At 42.0% G+C, this 23,279-nt stretch overlaps 1 long non-coding RNA gene across 1 annotated transcript in view; it reads left to right on the forward strand.

Moving 5' to 3' along the window:
• Positions 1–2,356: 2,356 nt before the first annotated feature.
• The window catches only part of LOC117356308, a 33,617-nt gene continuing 12,694 nt past the window's right edge, over positions 2,357–23,279 (forward strand). Inside the window, exon 1 of the long non-coding RNA XR_004538618.1 lies at positions 2,357–2,457. This is a non-coding gene — a long non-coding RNA (uncharacterized LOC117356308). The remainder of the gene's footprint in view (positions 2,458–23,279) is intronic.

The following is a 23,279-nucleotide window of genomic DNA, read 5'->3' on the forward strand; positions in this document are numbered from 1 at the left end:
TCAACCAGCCCTGCCCCCTCCCCCACCTATTTCAAAAATAATTCATCATATCCTAAAGAAAATTTCCTTTCTTCCCTATCCTGCCTCACCACTGCATTAAAATCCCCTCCCCACACCACCCTCCTGGCCATGTATAAATATGGTCTGATCTGGGAGATTAGAGTTTAATGCTCCCACTTCCTCTGAGGACCGTAGAAGTTCACCAACCTTACCTCCTCCCCCTCCACCCTTACATCCAATATCTTCCCCCTCCCCCCACCCAATTCCACCACCCTACACATTTCCACTGCCCTGGAGTTAAACAGAATTGCTACCCCCCCCCCATATGTCTCCTGGGCTAATACCCAGTATGCCTCACCCTCCGCCAGAATCAACTCTTCCCCAATTCCTTCCCTTTCCTTATCTTCCCCTTCCTTAATCACATCTCTCCCCACCATCAAAACGTCCCCCCATCTACTTCCATATCCTCCTTCCCACCCCCTCTATATTTAGGAAAGCCCCTCCCCCATCTCCTTCCTCTCCCACTTTCTCAACCCGTAACCTCTCCAGAATCACCACCGGGTATTTCTGCTGCCCTCCCTCCCGACCTTTTTTCCCTTTCCTCTTCTGGGACACCCCACCTCCTTCCTCTTCCTCCTGTGCCAATACACTAAACCTATTAGTATCCTCAACCCTATCCCCCCTTCTTTTCCTCTGATGTTTCCCCGCCTTCTTTCTACGTACCATTTCCCATGTACCCTCATCCCTACTCCCACCCTCTCCCCCTGCTTCCTGCCCCAGCCCTTCACCCTGCCTCATCCTTTCCTGGCTATCTTCCTGTGCACAGTCCTGATCTCGTTCCTCCTCCTGGGCCCACTCCTGAGGTTCCTTCCCTCCCCATCATCTTCCTCCTGCCCCCTTCATCTTCCTCCCACCACCTGTTATGTGCAGCCCTCGGACACTTGCTGAACAGGTGCCCCAGACATCCATACAAGTTGCACCGAATGAGGTCACACTCCTCCCCAATATGCCCCTTCCCTCCACATTTTATGCACATCAGGGTAGGACACACCATACTTAGATGCCTAAATGATCCACATCGAAAACATACCCTGGGCTGCCCCTTGTGAAAACATTGGATGCACTCTCTCCCAATGTATACCACTGGTGGAACATGCTGTAATGTGGCTTCATGCTGGCCGTCCATCCACCAGCCCAGACCCTACTCGGGTCCATGATCTTCACTAATGGAGTCCGAAGCACCCCATACCGATTCAACCATTATGTCAGGTCTGAACTGGGGATGAACTCATTTCTCACCAACACTGTCACTTTCACAAAGTCAGGTTTACTCACAGGTATGGCTTTAAATTCTGCCCACTGCTCCCTCTCCCTCACCCCCTCATATTTTTCCCAAAATAACTCTAAAGCCCTCTGTCTCTGGAAACTGATGTCATACTCTGGAACCATTACCAGGTGAATACGGGCATACAGGTCCTCAGGGATAAAGCACAACCCCAGAACCATTCTCAATACTATGTCCCTTTTTGGTATATTCCCCACCCCCACCCCCACCCACTTCAACTGAACCACATTTCTTCTCTTGAAAATACCACCCTCTCCCCCTCTGCCCCACCCACCACAACCATTACCATTCCCTCCACCATCCTCCCTTCTCCCCCCCACTCTCCCCTTGCGCATTCCCCCTCCCCCAATTCCTACCCCCTGCCCCAATCCCCCAACCACCACATCTTCAAAAGATATTCCCCTTTTAACCCCTTTCCGGACACCATATCCACCCTCAGATCCCCCACCCTCTCCCATCTCCTCCCTCTCCCCAACACCCCCATTCACATCCATAGGGATCTGTCCTACTTCAAACTGCCCTGCATTCAATTCTTTCAGCTGCAGTTCTTTAGAGCAAGGCATAACTTGCTTTGTCCATTGCTGCTGTTGTGGCAGCGCTGCTTCGTCACCTGCAGCCACCTCCTGCTGTACTTCTCTCTGTATATTCTCAGGTTCCAGCTCCTGACTCCACTCCACTCCTTCCAACATGCTGGAAACACCTCTCTGCTGTACTCTGTTCTTTGAATTAGGCTGAGTTCACTAAGCACAGCTCAGAGAAGACTCCACCCCTTTCTCAGTCACACAAACGATTTCACCCATCATTTCTTGGGAACTCCTCCCCTTAGCTGCATTCTGCCCTACTCCCATTAACTGGGATGTGCCTTGCAGATGGAGCTCAGGTGTTTCCAATCCCTGCTGCTGCTCAATCACTTTCAAACCACATTTCTCCTCCTCCTCCAAGAATTGTAACAAGTTACTGAGCAAACTATTCTCAGCTACCTGCTGTTCCAGTACTCCCTCAGGTGCTTTTATTAAAGTTTGTGGTAGTTCAATCTCTGTTTGTGGTTTCTCAGTCCCTGCTTGTACTTGCTCAAACTCTGTATGAAGTTTCTCAGTTCCTGCTTGTTCCAGGTAGTTCACTCTTTGTGTGGATTTCTTCTTCCTGTGCTCCTTTGTCCGCCCCTCTTCCACTCCGGGTTCTGCTGTGACTGCACTCTTTCCCCAGCTGTACCAATTCAGGCTGTCTCCCAACTTTTCTCCAGTAGCCTCTGTGATAGCTTTTTCTTCTACTGCTGTGGGAGTTTCCTGCACCCCTTTTAACTGTCCTGCTACTGCACAGGGTTCTTCTGTAGAAACTGCTATTTGTAATTTCCCCTGGTGTCCCTGCAGCCCTGCCATTCTCTCTCAGTTCTGATATGCTTCAGCCATGGGGTTAGACACATCTTTTGTGATAACAGCCATTTCTGTTATACAGTTCTCCTCTTGCCACTGAAGGTATTGCTGTTCTTTCTTATACTTTTTCTTTTGCTACTCTGGAGCCAGCTTAATAATAATAATAACAGTTTATATACCGCAGGACCGTGAAGTTCTATGCGGTTTACAATGGTTAAAAGATGTTACAAATTAATTAGAATTAACAAGGTTAGAAGCTAGTTATTAACAGCGCTAGAGATCAGTTATTGTGGAGTAGGATTGTACAGGTTAGTTGCCTAAATACTTATACAGAGTGGACACCATACATTGTTTCTTTTGTAAGTCCTGCAGCTTTTTCTTCAGTCTAGCCATCCCCTTAACTGTTAGTATGGCTCTTGTGGCCAAATCCATGTCCTTCTCCACCTCCTCCTCCCCACTGAAAATATCCTCCTCTGACCCTTGTGAGTCCTCCATATCCTCTACCACTGTAACAATCAACAGATTGTGGAGATGGGCTTTCTGCCTGCCCATCTCCACCTCCAACTCCCAGGCCCTGCCAGACCCCTGTTGTACCTTCATGCTCCTTGGTGTCAACTCTGGAACAGGAACCCTTCCTCTAGGAGCTCTGGGGTCTGGCTCTCCTGGCCTCCTCCAGCCTGATGGCCCAGGCTTTTCACCATCTGGTTCCCTCCTTCCTTCCATAGTAGGCCCTCCAAACCAGGACCTTCCCTGGGAAGGGACCCCCAGGCTTCATTGCTCTGCCTGGGGCACAGAGCTAGGCCCAGCTCCCACCTTCCACAGGCCTCTGGTTCTCAGTTGCAGCTCTCTCTTCAGCTCCTCTCACAACCAAAGTCACACACAGACTGGTTCCATCTACTGGAGTCTCCATCAAAGCTCACTCCAGCCCATCTTAACCATCCCAGCTATCGAAGCCCTCCCCAGCCCGTCTTCAACTGAATGTTCATATATGGGACACAAACCGTTGGATGACCATGGAATAAAGGGAGTGCTAAAGGAGGACAAAGCCATCGCCAACAAATTGAACACATTTTTTGTGTCTGTATTTACCGAAGAGGATATCCACAACATACCGGAAGCCAATAGGCTATAAGCAGGAAACAAAGACGAAAACTGACTTGAGTTGACGGTCTTTCTATAAGAGGTATGCAGGCAGATTGATAGGCTTAAAAATGATAAATCCCCTGGACCAGATGGCATCCATCCGAGGGTAATCAAGGAACTGAAAGGGGTTATAGCTGAACTGCTTCAACTAACAACCAATCTGTCGATCAAATCGGGAAGGATTCTGGAAGACTGGAAAGTGGCGAATATTATGCCGATCTTCAATAAAGGTTAATACAGGATGTCCAGTGCAGTACTCGGAGAGACTACCCAGGAAAGAGACTTGGGAGTACTGGCCAACAAGTTGATGAAGCCATCCGCGCAATGTGTGGCAGCGGCAAAAAGGGCGAACAGAATGCTAAGAATGACTAAGAAGGGGATCACGAACAGATCGGAGAAGGTTATCATGCTGCTGTACTGAGCCATGGTACACCCCCACCTGGAATACTGTACTTAAAGAAGGGCATGGTATTACTTGAAAGGGTCCAGAGCTGGAGGAGTTGCTGTTCAGTGAGAGATTAGACAAAATGGGCCTCTTCTCCCTTGAAAAGAGGAGACTGAGAGAGGACATGATTGAGACATTCAAGATAATGAAGGGAATATACTTAGTAGATAAATACAGGGCACTCTCTAAAGTTGAAAGGGAATAGATTCCGTACAAACGTAAGGAAATTCTTCTTCACCCAGAGAGTGGTGGAAAACTGGAATGCTCATCCAGAGGCTGTTTTAGGGGAAAACACCTTCCAGGGATTCAAGACAAAGTTAGACAAGTTCCTGCTGAACCAGAAAGTATGCAGGTAAGGCTAGATTCAGTTAGGGCACTGGTCTTTGTCCTACGGGCTGCAACAGGAGTGGACTGCTGGGCACGATGTACCTCTGGTCTGACCCAGCATTGGCAATTCTTATGTTCTTAACTGTGCAAGTCTGTCCAGTACTGGCCTTATTTCCTTCAATATATACCCATTATTTTCTGATTAGAGATTCTCTGTGTTCATTCCACGCTTGTTTGAACTCTGTCACCGTTTTCCTCTCCACCACCTCCCTCAGGAGTGCATTCCATGCATCAACAAACCTCTCCATAAAGAAGAATTTCCAAACATTACTCTTAAGTCTACCACCGTCAACCTCAAATTATGCCCTCTGGTTTTACCATTTTCCTTTCTGTGGAAAAGATTTTGTTCTAAGTTAATACCTTTCAAGTATTTGAATGCCTGAATCATATCTCCCCTGTCCCTCCTTTCCTCTAGGGCACAGGTGTCGAAGTCGGTCCTCGAGGGCCGCAATCCAGTCGGGTTTTCAGAATTTCCCCAATGAATATGCATTGAAAGCAGTGCATGCACAAAGATCTCATGCATATTCATTGGGGAAATCTTGAAAACCCAACTGGATTGCGGCCCTCGAGGATCGACTTTGACACCCCTGCTCTAGGGTATACATATTCAGGGCTTCTAGTATCTCCTCATATGTCTTTTGGCACAAACCTCTTACCATTTTCGTCGCCTTCCTCTGTACCACTTCAAGTCTTATTATGTCCTTTGCCAGACACGGTCTCCAAAATTGAACACAGTACTCCCAAGTAGGGCTTCACCATCGACCTGTACAAGGGCATCAATACCTTCTTTCTTCTACTGGTCATGCCTCTCTCTATACAGCATCCTTCTGGCAACAACCACCGCCTTGTCATGCTGTTTCTTTGCCTTTCGATCTTCAGACACTATCACCCCAAGCTCCCTCTCCACATCCATGCATATCAGCCTCTCACCTCCCAGCATATACGGCTCCTCAGGGCCGCCATCAGAAATTTCTGGGCCCCTTACTGAGCAATCCTATTGGGCCCCCCCCACGCACCCCTTCCCCCCACTTTTGTCCGGGGGGGTGCTATCAGGAAATCGGCAGGGGACAAAAAAAAGTATGACAGCAGTGTTTATTGTTTATTGTTGTGCACAGCAGAAGCATAATACAGGAATTTGTGCTATGGTGGCCTAGGACCAATGTTCCCTCTAAGGATTGATGAGGTGTGTGCAAAAAAAAAATATGCATGAGCGACAAGTTACATACTCCACAAATTTATGAGCAGGCGCGGAGGACGCATTTTTAAACAAATATAGTTTATTTATCCTTGTACTCCTTATGTAATTTTAATCATCTATGGATATGTTTGTATGTTTATCGTTCAAATGGTTTTATTTATTTCCCCAAATTTATTTTTGTTATACGCATTGAAAATATTTGATATTGCATTTAAATCAAAATCTCAATAAACTTGAAACTTGTGCCCGTGAGATTGTGGGAGGGTTAAATACTCAAAGCTTAGAAGAATAACAATTTACTTAAAGTTTTTGCTACGCCAGCTTTCTGGTATCTTTACATACAGTGGAGTACCTAGCATATGTATCAACTGAAGAAAAAAGTGGAAACGTAATCAAGTGTCCAAAAAAATCCTAAGATTAACAAATAATGTGGAACACTAAATGTTGCATATAATGTGCATTTAAAACAGAGGAGAAATGACCTCAAAAAACCCCTGGACTGCAATCAAATAGATCGTAACCAATTGGGGTTAGTTTTCATCACAGGTCAAAAACCCCTGTATATAAATTATTTAAATAATATTTTATAATTTTTATGTGAATGAATTTTTTGTAATTCTTATGTTAATCAATATAAGATAATGATTAATTCTCAAAATCTCTCATAACACCCGGGGCCCATCATTTTTTGGCACCCCCCCCATCTGTAAGAAAAACATGATTTTTAGTAACAAACCACACGTCACACATGAGTACCTAGGAAAAGGCAGCATCTTACATATTGCAGTGAGCAGTACATCAATACACCCATTGTAAAACTAAACAAGCCATACCAGCACAGATCAATCCTACACCATCAATCCTAACAGAAAACCATGTCTTTCGAACACACAGAACACAGAAAACACCTTCGCCTAGTATGGAATATGTCATCACAAACTAACCCCTCACCCTTTTACAAAACTGTAGTGTGGATTTTAGCCAAAGTGGTAACAGCCCTGATGCTCATAGTATTCTGAGTATCAGAGCTGCTACCACCATGGCTGGCGCTAAAAAACGCTCCACAGTTTTGTAAAAGGGGGATAAAATAGAAATACACAGTTTCAACGCTCTAACTCAGAGGTGCCCAAACCTTTTGGGCTTGCGAGTTACTTTAAAATGACCAAGTCAAAATGATCTACCAACAATAAAATTAAAAAACACAAAGCACACTATACGCTGAGAAAATGTTAATTATCATTCCTATTCTGGATTTTTTTCAAAGAGGTCAAGGCAGATGACTCTATGCATTGTCACCTCAGTAACAACCATACATAAATAGACAAATATACCCCCCATCCTTTTTATTAAACCAGAATAGCAGTTTTTAGCGCAGGTAGCTGCGCTGAATGCCCAGCGCTACTCTCGACGCTCATAGGCTCCCTGCGCTAAAAAACACTATTACGATTTAGTAAAAGGGGGTCATAGTGCAAAATATAGACAGCATATATAAATTCAGACACATTTTGATCACTAAATTTAAAATAAAATCATTTTTCCTACCTTGTCTGGTGATTTCATGAGTCTCTGGTTGCACTTTCATCTTCTGACTGTGCATCCAATCTTTCTTCCCTTCTTTCAGTCTGTATGCTTCCTCTCCTCCACACCTCATTCCCTCCCCCAACTTTTTCTTCCTCTCTCCTTGCCCTTTCTTTCTTTTTTTTCCTCTTGATGCCCCCTTTCTTTTTTCTGTTTCCCTTCTGTCTCCCTGCCTGCCCCCTTTCTTTCTCCCTACCCTCCACAAAGCCACTGCTGCCACCATCGGGGGAAACAGGCCCCAAAGCCACCGCCGCAATCATCGGGAAACAGGCCCCAAAGCCACCGCCGCAGCTGCCCCAAGCTCTCTCTGCATCCCACTGGGCCAACCAGCAATCCCCCGACGTCAATTCTGCCTTCGGAGAGGAAGTTCCGCCCAGACAGGCAGCGATTGGCTGGCCCGAACTTCCTCTCCGACTGCAGCCTTAGGGCGGGTGCACAGCCGGGGTGGACCGCCACCCCCCCCCTCCTTGGTAGGACACTGAAGACGTGGCAGCGGCTCCTCTCACGAATCCCCACCTGCGTCGGAAGTCCAATGCAGTCGGGGATCTTGAGAGGAGCCGCCGCTGCATCTTTTAACTTTAAAATTCAGGCCGCCGCCGCCTCTTCCTCTCACCTCCTCCCGACTTAGAGGGAACACTGCCTAGGACCCTGGGGGAGCCCGGGCCCCCTGTCAGCTCCGGGCCCCTGAAAGCAGGACTGGTAGTACTGCCCTGATGGCGGCCCTGCGGCTCCTTCTGTTTTCTAATCCCAAAATGCATTACTCTGCACTTCTTTGCATTGAATTTTAGTTGCCAGATATTAGACCATTCCTTTAACTTTTGCAGATCCTTTTTCATGTTTTCCACTCCTTCCTCAATGTCTACTATGTTACAAATCTTGGTATCATCTGCAAAAAGGCAAACTTTTCCTCTAACCTTTCGGCAATGTCGCTTACAAACATATTGAACAGGATCGGCCTCAGCACTGATCCCTGAGGGACTCCACTACTCACCTTTCCCTCCGCCGAGCGAATTCCATTTACTACCACCCTCTGGCATCTGCCCGTCAACCAGTTTCTAATCCAGTTCACCACTTTGGGTCCTAACTTCACCCCATTTGTTCAAGAGCTCTCTATTGTGTTCAGTTTTGGAGACTGTTTCTGACAAAGGACATAAGGGCGTGAATAAGGTAGTGTGCTCAGAGAGGAAGGGTCGGATTTGGGCAATATTATAGAGGAAGAAGCAGCAGGTTTTAGTGATATGTTGTGTCTGGGCAGTGAAGGAGATAGAGGAGTCAAAGATTGTGAGCAGACAAAACAGGAAGAATGAGAGTGTTGTCCACAGAGACAGAGAATTAGGGAAGCGGAAAGGTAGGTTTAAGCGGGAAGATGATTAACTCTGTTTCAGCCATATTCAGTTTTAGATGGCGGTGAGACATCCAGGTGGCAAGCTCTGATTTCTTGTTTCTCTCTTCCTCTTTTCTTTGCCTAGGCTGTGCAAACCATCTGGGCTTTTCTTCCATTCACCAGCAGGCTGTTTAATCTGTTTAAGGACCTTCATCTCTATTCTGAGCCCTTGTTGCTTTCTTGCATCTTCCACATTGCTTCCTCTGTGAGCTTATTTCCTATCAATTCAGAACTCCCAGAGACTACATGTCTTGTGTGGTTGAGCTGTATGTATGTTAGTAATTCTGTCCTATTGTTTTTGTTTTATTTCTTTCAATTGATTGTACTTGCTTGGTTCTGTTGTTAGCTTCGGCTAGGGTTACTAGATGTCCAGGAAACCTGGACATGTCCTCTTTTTAGAGGACTGTCTGGGTTTCCTGATGGACTTTCCAAAACCTGGCATTTGTCTGGGTTTTGGAAAGCTCTGATGAGCTCCGGCTGCATCTAGAGGGCCTCTGAGCATGGTGCGGATGACGTCACACACATCCGCACACGCTCCAGGCTCTCCAGACGCGACAAGCTCGTCTAGAAGAAAAAAGGAGGCTTTGTGAAGGCGGGGCTGGAGGGGGAACTGGGCAAGGCTGGAGGGCAGAATGGGATGGGAAAATATGATAACCCTAGCTTCAGCAGAATATTAAATTTTAATAAACATAAAAAACTCACAGTATTCCCTTGAGCTCACTTTCTTTCGAAGTTCTTCCATAGTCTCTGGAGTTCCCTCTAGCACTAGACAGGGGAAATATGTACCTGAATGTAACTTGCTTTGGGAAAAACTGTAAGCTAAATGCATAAATGAATATATAGTGACACATACATGCACACACTCACTCGTATCTGTCAAAGCATGTTTCTCATATCTGTCAAAGAGTTAGAACAGTGGTCCACAACCCTGTCCTGGAGGACCACCAGGACAATCAGGTTTTAAGGCTAGCCCTAATGAATATGCATGAGAGAGATTTGCATATAATGGAAGTGACAAGTATGCAAATCTGCTTCATGCATATTCATTAGGGCGATCCTGAAAACCCAATTGGCCTGGTGGTCCTCCAGGACAACTGAGTTAGAAGGCATCGAAGAGGAGGAGAAGGAAAATTCAGAGATACATTTGGTTTTGAACTATGAGGGTTCTTCAGATATTTTCAACACTTTCATATTTTTGCACTCAACCAAAAATATTCTTTTCTGATGGCATTAAGAAGTTAGTAGGATGTTGGGAAAAACGTATTGCAAAACAGGGTGATTATGTGGAAAAGTGATGTAATTTGCTTTTGAGATATTTAATAAATAGTGTTTAAAAAAGTAAAAGTGCAGAAACATTTTGAAGATCCCTCATATAAATTTAATTACTTCCCATTTCAATTCCAATCTCCAGCTTCATTTTTCCATTTCCACTTCCTGGTCTATCTTTTATACCTGTCCCTTGAGTAGGAAGAGTAACTGAGCAAATCTTTTGTGTTACAAGTGACCCTCCCCCTCCTTTGGTAGAAATTTACCACATTTAAGTTGAAATGAAAAACAAACTGAAATGCACATCTGGTGTGTGTGTGGGGGGGGGGGGAGGGGAGAATCCTGTTTTTGTTTGTGGCTCAGGGCCCAGTTCCTGACTCCTGGCTTTTTTTTTCTGGTTCCTGGAAATCAGTCTTGGACCACCAAAATCCTAGTGGATTTGACCTACAGAAGTAGATAGCTGCTAAAAGCAGAATTATTTATTCCTTCTTTATGGCTGGTCATGGGCTGCTGTCTTCTATAGTTCTGTCTTTTCCTTTATAGATATTTTAGTAGAACCTATAGTTAGCTGTCACAACTGTGAGGTGCGTTCTCTGTTCCCTTCCCATTAACATAAATTTCATGCTAGCTATGTAAAATGGGATTTAAAAACGCTAACTATATTTAATAAGAACTAACTGTTTTTTAAAAATTCACTTTAAGCACTTAACATGCATTAATTCCTATTTTAAGCGGCTCTTCGCATACTACATATTCTAGTTTGTGCTTTGCTGTAGAGGGAGGAAAGGGAAGAAAAACAGTTGGAGTGTTTTCAAGACAGTAGCTTTTGTAAAGCCCCACTCACACATGAAACTGGGGAGTTCCTTTGTGGAAAATAAAGCCTCTAACGGCACAGAAACTTGGCACAGCCTTATTCCAAGCCTGGGCCCTTGGATGACTGAGGTCAAATTTTACCTGTGGGGCTGAGTTTTCATGCTGTGCCGTTTCCTTTTACTTGCGATGGATAATCTTGCTGCTGTGACAGACTGCATTTGTTTTTCTTTTGTGGTTTCCACTTGTCTGAAAGTCATCTCCTTAGAGGTGATATTACAGAATCATTAGTCTGCAGCACTGGCTGACAGTGCTTTCCACGGAACTTTGCATACCCTGGGAATGGAATGCTGAAGTGTAAAATGCCACTTTCATTTTATAGTACTCTTTAATCCGAGTCTAATGTACTCACTGAAACGAACAGGATCCATTTCTAGGCCCCAAAATCGTTCTGCAAAATATTCTGTCATCTGGAGGCAATTCCCCTTAGAAAGAAATATAGGTAGCCAGTATTCTAAAGAGATTCTTTGCCTGATTTATTATGAGTCTGCAAAACATTTATATATCTGTTACATGGGTCAGTGGTAACTATCACAACAAAAGGGGATGGACAAGAGAGGGGAAGGGGTGCGTGAACAGGATATGTACTTCATTGTTTAAATCTTAAAGGTGTTAAGAGCTGTGGGGGGTTGAGCCTTCCTGTCTCAGACAACTAACCTAGTTAACATAAATTAAATGACCTCTTCCCAAACCATTAGGAGAGCAAACACCCAACATTCTACATTTGATTACTTCCAGCACAGGCAGGAACAAAAGACATAAAATATGTGTGTCCTTTTCAAATGTGTCCTTTCATAGACAGAGACAGAAAATCTATCCTTTCATTACAATCCCCTCTTACGTCATGAAAATGACGTCATAAATGCACAGCATGAGCGTGGAGGGAGAGATATTCTAGATATGTCTCTTGAGGAGGGGTTTTAGGGGCTGCAATGAGTCAAACAGCACAGGAACAGTCTAAAAATTACATAAGCAACAAGAGTGCAGATAATAATAAAGATTATAACAATAAGAAGGTCTAAGTTCAACATTCTTATTGATAGTAATAAGGGACTCAAACCTAGCCTTAACCTGGTCTCGGGCCTTGAATTCATCTGGGACCCCTATCTCATCTATGTATAGCTAAAGTGCACTGGCCTATCTACTGGCTGAGTAGTTTAACACGGAGCCGGAGGTCTCCACAGAGCCAGTAAATATCACCTAAAGAAAAATCTAATGCTGCAACAGTGAAGCATACCTATAATTTCCAAAAAAAAATACTAGGCTGTAGTTAAATTTCCAGTATGCCTCGGACAATAGTTTCTGATTAATACATTAACACATTTTAGCTAATCATGATTTAATCAGGACTACTTGAAACCGTCTTCCTGCCCTCAGGGTCTATCTGCATCCCCATGCCAGAGTCAGATTGATACAATTTCCCATAGGCCTTTGGTGACACCAGCTATGCCAACCGAAAATGCTGAACGCCTGCAACGGCTATGCTGACATCTTCCATATTCTTTGAAATGAAAGCAAACTTGTGGTACCCTTAGCCAGCTTGCCTCGCTTATGCCTTGCCAATCTCTAACAGTATATCATAGCTGTCCTCCAAGCTATGAAGATGAACAGTTCCCATTATGAGTTCAAACCTCTGTCTTAGGTCGTATAGGCCATAATCTGGGCGGGGATCCCAGTATGCCCATATCTTACCCGTCGTTGAGCGAGTGAACGTGCATAAGGATTGTAGGAAACTTTCTCAGGAGGCCCAGGCAAAAAGATACAAAGATGTCATAAGAGAGTATGTAAGTATGGGATAATATTATCTCTGACCCTGGTAATGGTAATGCAATAGGCCATGCCAAATTAAAACCAAATTAGAACCAAATTAGCAAGTTGTCAGAGAAGATACTGGAAATTCATGTATAACTGCCTTAAAAGCTAGAGGGAACTTTGTGAGAAAAGAAATGTACACGTGTTTCACTCTACAGCAAAGGAGAATCATAACAATACATAGCAAAATTTGTAGAATAGTTAAGATAGGATGAATTAAAACATTAAATACATGGTTTGTAGTGGGCGAATACCCAAAGAAAAGTTCCCAAACTGAGACATGAGCGTCTCGTAGCAAATTTTCTATAGTTTGTGCAATCTGTCCATTTTCAAAAGTGATAATATGATTCACTTCTTTGGAGGTTTTCTTAAGTTGTTCAATGTAAGTATGGAGTTCAGTAAAGTTCAGCAGCTTTTGGAATGTCTCATTCCCCATTCCAAGAGGTAGTGGATGTACAGCATATGAAGTAAAGTCTGAAATGTCCATAGAATAGGTTAAATAGGAGGAATTGTACAGCAAAGCGTTCTTAGGAAGGTGGCTTTCTCCGATGAACAGGAAACATTGTGTACAGCATGTGTGGAAAAGTCTTTGCAGTCAGGGTGCAGGAAGATGAATTACAGTCTAGCAGGAACCGGCAGTCTCTTTAAATGGGTGAGATGCACACTTGGGATGAAATGATGTTTGCACAGGATCTGATGTTTGCACAGGATCTTTCAAGTCACTGGAAACTGGTGGTGTTCACCCTTGAGATGGAATGATGTCTGTGCATACAGGGAGGGATTTGAAAAGAGTCCCGATATCATTCAGCAGTTGTACTCCAGTGTGATCCAAATAAGAGATAGAAAATGGAAGAGAAAACATGTTGCCTGTACTGAATGTAGAGAGAGAGAAATCAGGTTGCCTGTACTGAATGCATAGAGAGAGAGAGAGAGACTAGTTGCCTGTACTGAATGTGGCAACATGTAACAATATTAATGCATTTATAGTTATGGCAAAAGACAGACAATAATCAGGTACTTAAGGTTCTTAATCAGACATTTCAAAAAGATATGTTTTTGTATGCTGCATATAACTATAATGGTAATTCAGAGAGACCATAATTCTGTACTGAATGTATTTAAAAAATTATGTCAGAAATGTGTACTGAATGGTTCATATCAAGTGAGCACCATAGAATATAGATATAGAATAAAACCTTTTCTTAAAATATAACCCCTAACTAAGCTACATTTAGCATATGCAAATTATAGGGAAAAAAGAACATTGCGCATTTGGGCTAGTAAAAAGTGGGAAAAGAGCTAGCTCTAGAAATGGCCAATATTATATATCCTGGGGTACCCCCTCAAACCAAAACAAATAGACAAAAGACAGACCACATAGCACAGACAACATAAAACACAAATTTTGAGGCGTCGGCATTATTCTTCCATCTGTCAAGTGTTCAGGGCTGAATTTAACTCTGCAAATAAACACATTGTTATAGAAAAACAAAACAGAGATGAAATGCATATCATAACCATCTCATATTTAGAAAAGCTAATGTCTCTTTGGATCGTCTTTATCTCTGCAGTGACAAAGAGGATCCCTGGAAAACACCAGAAATATCCTAGTGCCAAAACTGGGATGGGCATGCATACATCCGAACCGCTGCTAAGAAAAAGAAAAGAAAAACACATTTTAATTTTGCAACATCCTAATTTCAGCTAAAACAATAGGAAGGAATTTTTTCCATTCACAAATGTGCCAGCTGTGGCTTTCCAGATTTTATCTTTAATAGTCCTGTTCATGCGTTCGACAATACCGAAACTCTGTGGGTGATATGGGAGATGAAATTTCCACTCAATGCGGAATGCGATAGCTAAATCTTTGCATACTCTGGCAGTGAAAGCAGGACCATTATCTGTTGATGTGTGTGGGACATCCCCACCTAGGGATGATTTCACGAAGTAAAATGTTCACCATAGTCTGAGCAGTTTCATTTGTAGTGGGAAAAAACTTCAGGTTATCGGGAGAACATGTCAACAATAACAAGGGCAGCTGGTATACAGGGTTTCCCCTCTTTGCACCAAAGTCCGTCCGAAGGGCGGCTTTGGGCACCGGCCAGATGGGCATTGATTAAGCCAGTGATCAGGGTCTCCGCAATTAAAACATCCAGTACTTCTAGATGGATTATTACCATCTCAATCGGAGACAGGGGCCCACCCGCTACGAAACCCGTGACCCCTTCTTCCGCGAGGAGCGGACAGGCGCGGTCCCCAGGTAGGTAGCTGGCCCTAATAATGCAGGATTTCCCAAGGCTTAGAGATCTCAAAGCGTAGGAGAGTGTTGCGTAGTGGTTAGCGCTACAGCCTAAGGAACCTGAGGCTTGGGGGTTCAAACCCCGCACTGCTCCTTTTTTCAATCTGAAATTATGCACGAGAACTAGTGGGCCATTCTGAAATCATTTGTTTGACCAGAATCTGCAAAGGAGAACGGAGGTTAGAAAGGAAAGTCTGAATAAGTAGGGAATCCATATTTGCATGGGCACTAAGACTCATTAAGCCTCTTCCACACCTATCAAGCTCTGTCTGCAATCCTGATCGAATCACATTGGATTCCTGTTACTCATCGCACTACCTTTAAAATCCTACTTTTAGTTTGTCTTTGAACGAACCCCAATTCATTAATAACTATTTACTCCCCATAGTATATCACGTTCTTTAAGATCCATTAATCAAAAACTCTTAACAATTCCATCACTGAAAGTAAAATAGGTAGGTAAATTCATTCTGAATTAGTTCTCCCGCTGAATTAGCTCTTGGCACCTGGCACTTTGGTCTGTAGGAAAATTTCTGTTTAGTTTCTGGACTTCCCTTCTATCTCAGGGGTGAGTGTGCCACTTTTCTCACCAAGATATAAACTTGTAGGATTAGAAACAATTATAAAGAATTATTGAAGAAGAAAATGACCTAAACCATTTTAAAAGCAATCTGAAGAGCTTCCTTTTTAAAGACGCCTTTAATTTATTTATTCCCTATTCCTATTGCCCTCACCATTCACGTCTTCCCTTGTGTTCTATTAATACAATTGTAGTTCTGCCCTTTCTTCCTTATGCATCTGTTAGTTTGTATGTCAATATGTCAGGCTCATGTACACCTTTTGTTTTTTTATGATCATATTAGCACTATAATTAAATCTACATTTTACAGATTACGTAGGATACGATCTATTGCAAAATTCCTATGTCAGAACATATCCATTAAACTCATAGAAAATATGACCATGTTACACCCCTTTTGATAGATGCACATTGGCTTCCAGTTAATTTCGGATAACGTACAAACTCTGTCTGCTTGTTTTTTAAATCTCTTCTTCATAAGACCCCAGCATTCATATTTAAACATTTAATTCCTTATCATTCAAACAGAACCCTGAGGTCTAATGAGCAAAACTTATTAACCATTCTATCACTTAAAATTATTAACACTAGACGTCAATTTATTTTTTTTTCTGTAACTGCTCCTCAAACTTGGAACGATCTTCCCATTTATCTGCGGAATGAGCAGGATTTAGGAAAATTTATTTTACCCAATGTTATTATTTAAAGTTTGTTTTTGTATTGTATTGTCCTTATTTGACTATATTTTAATATGTTCATCGCTTAGAATTTGATTAAGCGATTAATCAAGAAAAATAATAAACCTGAAACTTGAAACTTGATTTGTAAATCGCTTAGCAAATTAAATTAAGCTATTCAATAAGTTAAAAATAAACTTGAAACCTGAATCTCACAAATTTCCATATTTTTCTTGCTCTATCTGTAAAACTAATTCTGGCCCCTGTATTAATTAAAGTTAATTTATCCTGACCCTCTTTAAGACAATTGCCTCCAAATTATTCAAAATACTGCCATTAAAATCATTTCACCTTAAAAGCTCAAAAATTTGATCATGTCACCTAATAAACTTGAAACTTGATACATAAAACCATAGCTTCCGGTCTACCTGATTTCATCAACAGGTTATTAATCTCCCACAACCTGCATCGCACATTACATTCTTCTTATCAAAACCTGTTATCCATTCCCTCTTTAAAACACCTTGGCACCGTGCATACTAATAAAGTTCATCACTTGATAAATTTAAAACTAGCTTGAAGGCCTTTCTTTTTAAAGACGCATTTGGAGTATAATAGTCCTTTTAAGGACTGTAATGGGACTTTGCTCCTTGCTTTTCTTATTCATTTTAATCTTTTCTACAAAGTGCTAGATTATTTATTTTTTGTTTCCTCCCTTTTGTTTTCATCCTTCTCTTTCTTTTTCATTATAATTTGTTTTGCTTTGTTTTTAAATATATGCCTTTCTGACTGTCTGTTTTAATAATTACACAAATGTATTTCTACCCTTTTTCATTTTGTTTCTGTAAGTTCCCCAAACAAACCTGAAACCTACTGGCCTACAAACAGTGCTGAAAACTAGTCAGCCTGCTTGTCACTACAACAAAGGACAAAGACTGCCACAGAATCAGCTCTAGGACACCCACTGCAAAAACCAAACCTGATCCAATACATATTGTGACAGGGAAGTGCCTGTCAGCAGTTTAAACCCGGTTTTAAACCCTGCCTTGCAAAGGGCTGTCCCTATTCCTAAGCCCAGGAAACTGCCTAGTAACCCTGTGCCTATCACTAAGAGCCAACAGGTAGGGCAAGGCAGAGAGGCAAGGACAGAAACCATAGCGTTCTTTCTCCCTTAGTCTAACTGTGAACTAGTATGAATAAATTACTTAGAGCCTGAGAGGAAAGCCGGAGGTGAGAACCTGTAATTAACCTCTCCCGAAAGCTTGCACGGAACTTAGAGTCCCGAGAATTCTTAACCCTTAAGAGCAGTCTGAAATGGTTGGGTAATAAAGTTCCCCAACCCTACCATGGGAGTCCGGGGCAGTGGGGGCACTGGGCCTCAGGTGGGACAGTGCTAAAGCCTCCTAAAGATTTCTCAAACAGAAAAAGCAAAATCAGGAGAAAACGCTCTTGGTTTTATTCCTTGGCCTTTCTGCCTGGACAGCAGGCTGGACTGTATGAAAGTATGTTTTTGTCTAAGTCTCCTCAACACAGAGGGACTGCTGGAACCCTAGTGCTGTAAACTGAGGGAAATAAAAGAAAAGCTGAACTTTACCACTAATGCAGCCTCCACTAATTATTTCACTGTTTCCCAGTGGGAATCCTCCTGGGAGCGCCTGGTCCCCACGCCTGGGGCGGGAGCTGGGTTGCCAGCGCTAGGCTTAACCCCGGCCCCGCCACAATATATGCAGACGACATCTCCATCCTAACAGCATAACAAATGAAATCTCAAAATACATTACTCATATAATGACTGAAATAGAACATTGGACAAGCAACTTCAAACTGAAACTTAACACAGAAAAAAACAAAAATCTTCCTTGCAAGCCCAACGGATAAAATTACCAATTCAACGCTACATATAAAAGACCTTCGTTTAGATTACTAGTGCAATCACTAGTGCTTTCTACCCTGGACTATTGTAATATCGTTTATTTGGGTATCACTCAGAACTCAGCTGTCCGCTTGATACATGGATCAAAAAAAAGAATGACCATGTCATCTCCCATCACAAACCACTGCACTGGCTGTCAGCCGAGGCAAGAACACTATTCAAGTTCTCCTGCACATGTTTCTACAAACCCAAGCATAACCAATTGTAAATACAAAACCTTTCTGGACAGAACCTTCATGCTCCAAGCAAATAAACCACAACATTGGCTAGACAGTCACATTAATAAAGCCGAACTGACCTACAATGCCTTTAGAAAACTCATAAAAACTACCCTAATTTTTTCCCTTTTTTTTTTTTTTTTTTCAGGAAAGCTGTGATTTTTCTTTACAGGTCAGCTCCGAAATTCTTAGCAAACATTATATTTTGTAATTTTGATTCCCAATAGTCTGTGTACTCTGTACTCCCTCTACATATTGTAAATCGCTGAATGTTCAGCTCTCTTAAATGCAAACCGCCCAGAGTCGCAAGATTGTGGTGGTATAGAAGAACAAAGCCATTACCATTATTATTATTATTACTGAAGCGAACAAAGTCTCATCTGTCTAGGAGGTGGAAAATCCTAAGTGTCTTTATGACCCATTAGAAAAACAATATCACAATGCAGGAATTTTTTCAATAACAAAAACAATATAACAATGCAGAAATTTTCGCTTACCTTACCTTATAAGCGAGGTACATTAATAATATACAATATAATCTTATACTCTATAAAATCTTATCTAAGCAATAGACGAGAAAGCGCATGCAAAGAATAGCACAGATGACAGAATGCACAGACGTTTCTATAAATCCACAATAGAGACTTTCCAAAAGTCTTCACTTAATTTCATTCTTCCCGAAAGAATGGCAGCTGCTTATTTTCGCGGCAGGAATTTACCGAAAACTCCACATTAATATTTGTCCTTACCAAAAGGACAGTGTCCTTGCCAAAAGGACAGTAACCGCGGCGGGTTTACCGAAAACCCTACAATTTAAATAAAGGGTTGGAACATGATGCCAATACCTGTGAGTATTAAAGAACAGAATTCAAAATTCAGAAATACTCACAAAATATTGGTAATGTCAAGTCCATCACGGACGTAGCCCCCAAATTGAAACGAACAGGATCCATTTCTAGGCCCCGAAATCGTTCTGCAAAATATTCTGTCATCTGGAGGCAATTCCCCTTAGAAAGAAATATAGGTAGCCAGTATTCTAAAGAGATTCTTTGCCTGATTTATTATGAGTCTGCAAAACATTTATATATCTGTTACATGGGTCAGTGGTAACTATCACAACAAAAGGGGATGGACAAGAGAGGGGAAGGGGTGCGTGAACAGGATATGTACTTCATTGTTTAAATCTTAAAGGTGTTAAGAGCTGTGGGGGGTTGAGCCTTCCTGTCTCAGACAACTAACCTAGTTAACATAAATTAAATGACCTCTTCCCAAACCATTAGGAGAGCAAACACCCAACATTCTACATTTGATTACTTCCAGCACAGGCAGGAACAAAAGACATAAAATATGTGTGTCCTTTTCAAATGTGTCCTTTCATAGACAGAGACAGAAAATCTATCCTTTCATTACACTCACCATTTTTTTTTTTTTTTACAATCTTTTTCCTGATATTTTCAATAACTATTATTTATAGTTACAATGTGGTAGTAATAGTAAAATATGCATAAAGCTAATGATCTCATTATACAATCTATGTTGTAAAAATGTTATTTCTACATAGATTTAATGGAAATATGTTGGATTTTACAGTTATACAGTACAGTACTCTGAAGCTAGACATTCAACTGTTAACCATTTAAAGCTAAGTGCTCCCTCTATGTAACTCTTCTACTCTGAGAATAAGCAAGCATAATATTCTCATTCGTGGATGACGTCGTCCATGGAACCTGGTATGGACACTACCAAACGTGCTGTCACTTTAAATTTTTAAAGGCATTTCCCATATTGAGCATGTGCTAGTGCCTTCCTACCCAACGTCAACTCACGGGACCATCATTTCTTAGTTTGCCATGAATCTGAGAAGCTGTATCTTCATTGTTCTCTTAGTAGTATTTTCAAACTTTTTGACTTGTGTGCCATCCCATCTTTATTTTGTATAGTTTTTGTTATAAGTATTTGTTTTTATTAAGTTCCTCTATTTCTACCGACTTTGGTTTAATTTTGTTTTTCGTTTTTGGCCTTTGAGCCACCTTGGCTCCTTTTTTATTCCTGAGTACATCGATGGTTTTGGGATACTTTTAACTCAAGCTCCCCAGGCCATTGACTTTGACTTTGCGCCAGCCGCTTTCCCTTCCATGACATAGACCAAGGGTGGGCAACTCCGGACCTCGAGGGCTGGAATCCTGTCGGGTTTTCAGGATTTCCCCAATGAATATGCATTGAAAGTAGTGCATGCAAATAGATCTCACGCATAGTCATTGGGGAAATCCTGAAAACCCGACTGGATTCTGGCCCTCGAGGACCGGAGTTGCCCACCCCTGACATAGATGTACCAAGCAGCTTTGAGAAATGCTCCTAATGTAATTGGGAACTTTTCAGCTCTGATAATCAGGACACAAACTGTATCCTCTGTCTTCATATGCAAAAGAGGTCACTCAAAGCCCAAAAACTTCAATTCAAAAAACCTTTCGGTACCATGTCAACATCGACATCAAGCATGGAAGGGGACTCAGAACCCAACTCTTAGCATCCTATAACCCAGACATCAACATCAGCATCAGTTGCATCAATACCACATCAGGAGTTTCCAAGTTTATTTATTATTTACTATGTCGCAGAGCAGATTAAACCTCCTAAGCGGCATACAGTGTAAAAAAATATATAGAAAAGAGTGTAAGGTGGATAAATAGAGATATGATTTTCAGGAAAGGAAGATGGAACTCCAAAATATGATAGGATAGTAGTGGGGTTAGTACATAAGGAGCAGAATTCTGTCTTCAGTGCTAAGGCTGAGGAGCAGGATTAAAGTAACTTGGAATTGGAAAGATAAATTATGAGTAAGCATTTTTGAACAGGAATGTTTTACAATCTGACTTGAACTTATTGAGTGATGTTTGTTGGGCTCCTTGTAGTGCCGGGACTCTATATCATCTTCATCGATGCCATGAGTATCAAAGGACATAGCATAGAAAGCTAAGAAGCACAAAAGTTCTTCCCCTTCTAGGCATACCACTGTATCCTTCCAGGCATCAACTTCGATGCATAGTAAGCGTTGATACCCAAATGATCATTCTCTTTCCATTCAAAGGATGTATCTTCGTAGGCATGTCTTGACATTGAGATCTCCCAGAACAATAGGTACATCTTCCTTGAAGATGTCTCTTTTGGTACCTGCACAGAGTCTACAGGAGGAGATCTAGGCTATGCATAGATGAGCGCTTTTGGGGCTACTGCAATCAGAGTCTTCACTGGTGTTAAAGGCTTCCATGCCTGCCTCAGCCCAGCCTGAGGATACATTGGAGTGCTGATTTGAGAAAAAGAAGGTGAGCAGGATCTATGGGTTCAAGTCACCCAAACTGATTTTATTCCCTAGAGTAGTGTTTCTCAACATTTTTTAATTGCAAGTAACTATCCCCTAACCTCTGAAAAATTATTATTATTATTCAGAATAGTGACATTTCTGGAATCCAGTGAATTACAGGACCTGAAGCAATATAGATTCACTAGAGACAGGTCTTGTCAGATAAATCTGATCAATTTCTTTGACTGGGTAACCAGAGAATTGGATAGAGGGAGTACGCTAGATGTGGTGTATTTAGATTTTAGCAAAGCCTTTGACAGTGTTTCACACAGACATCAAATAAACTGAATGCCCTCAGTATGGGCCCCAAAGTGATGGACTGGTTCAGGAACTGGTTGAGTGGAAGGTGACAGAGGGTAATGGAAAATGGAGATCACTCTGGTGCCTCAAGGTTCGGTTCTTAAGCCTGTTCTTTTTAACATTTTTGTAAGCGATATCGCTGAAAGGCTGTCAGGTAAGATTTGCCTCTTTGTGGATGATACCAAAATCTGCAATAAAGTAGACACTCCTGATGGTGTGAATAACATGAGGAAGATTTAATGCTAACAAATGGAAAGTCATGCATTTGGAATGGAAAAACCTGAGGGAAAGGTACAGTTTAGGGAGGTGAAAAACATTTGTGCACGAAAGAGAAGCGGGATTTGGGTGTGATAGTATGTGATGGTCTTATGGAGGCCAAATAGGTTGAAAAGGTGACGGTGAAAGCTAGAAGGATGCTAGAATGCATAGGGAAAGGTATGACTAGTAGGAAAAAGGAGGTATTGATGCCCCTGTATTAGACTCTGGTGAGACCTCATTTGACGTATTTGTATAATTCTGGAGACCACACCTTCAAAAAGATATAAACAGGATGGAGTCAATCCAGAGGAAGTGTACTAAAATGGTTAGTGGTCTTCATCATAAGGCATATGGGGAAAGACTTAAAGATCTCAACATGTATACTTTTGAAGGAAAGGTGGGAGAGGAGAGATATGATAGAGATGTTTAAATACCTACATTTAAACTTAAATACAAAAAGTGAGTGAAAAGCTCACGAGGTGGGGTGTCAGATATGACCAATCCAAGCAATAGTGCTTTCAGAGGTCTAGCAGTTCTTCATTCATCCCCCTCTGTCCTCATATATATAGAGTAATTTTTTTGAGTTTTTATATTCATGTGTGTCTTCTTATATATAACGATTTTTTATATATATATATATTCATGTGTGTATTCAAAAAGGTTTATCTTATAAGAACTTATCTTCAATTCATGATAGGCATTGAGAGAGCATGTCTTATGTTCCGACATTCACTTAGTGCTCCCCTCTGCCGACGCGTTTCGCGGAGCTTTGTCAAGGCAGGGGCACTACAAGAAAACAATAAGACAAAACAGCCCATTAGAGAAAGAAGACCAGTCTTATACAAAAGCAGA

Source organism: Geotrypetes seraphini, chromosome 1 (genome assembly GCF_902459505.1).
Source record: "Geotrypetes seraphini chromosome 1, aGeoSer1.1, whole genome shotgun sequence".
Taxonomy (NCBI): Eukaryota; Metazoa; Chordata; class Amphibia; order Gymnophiona; family Dermophiidae; genus Geotrypetes; species Geotrypetes seraphini.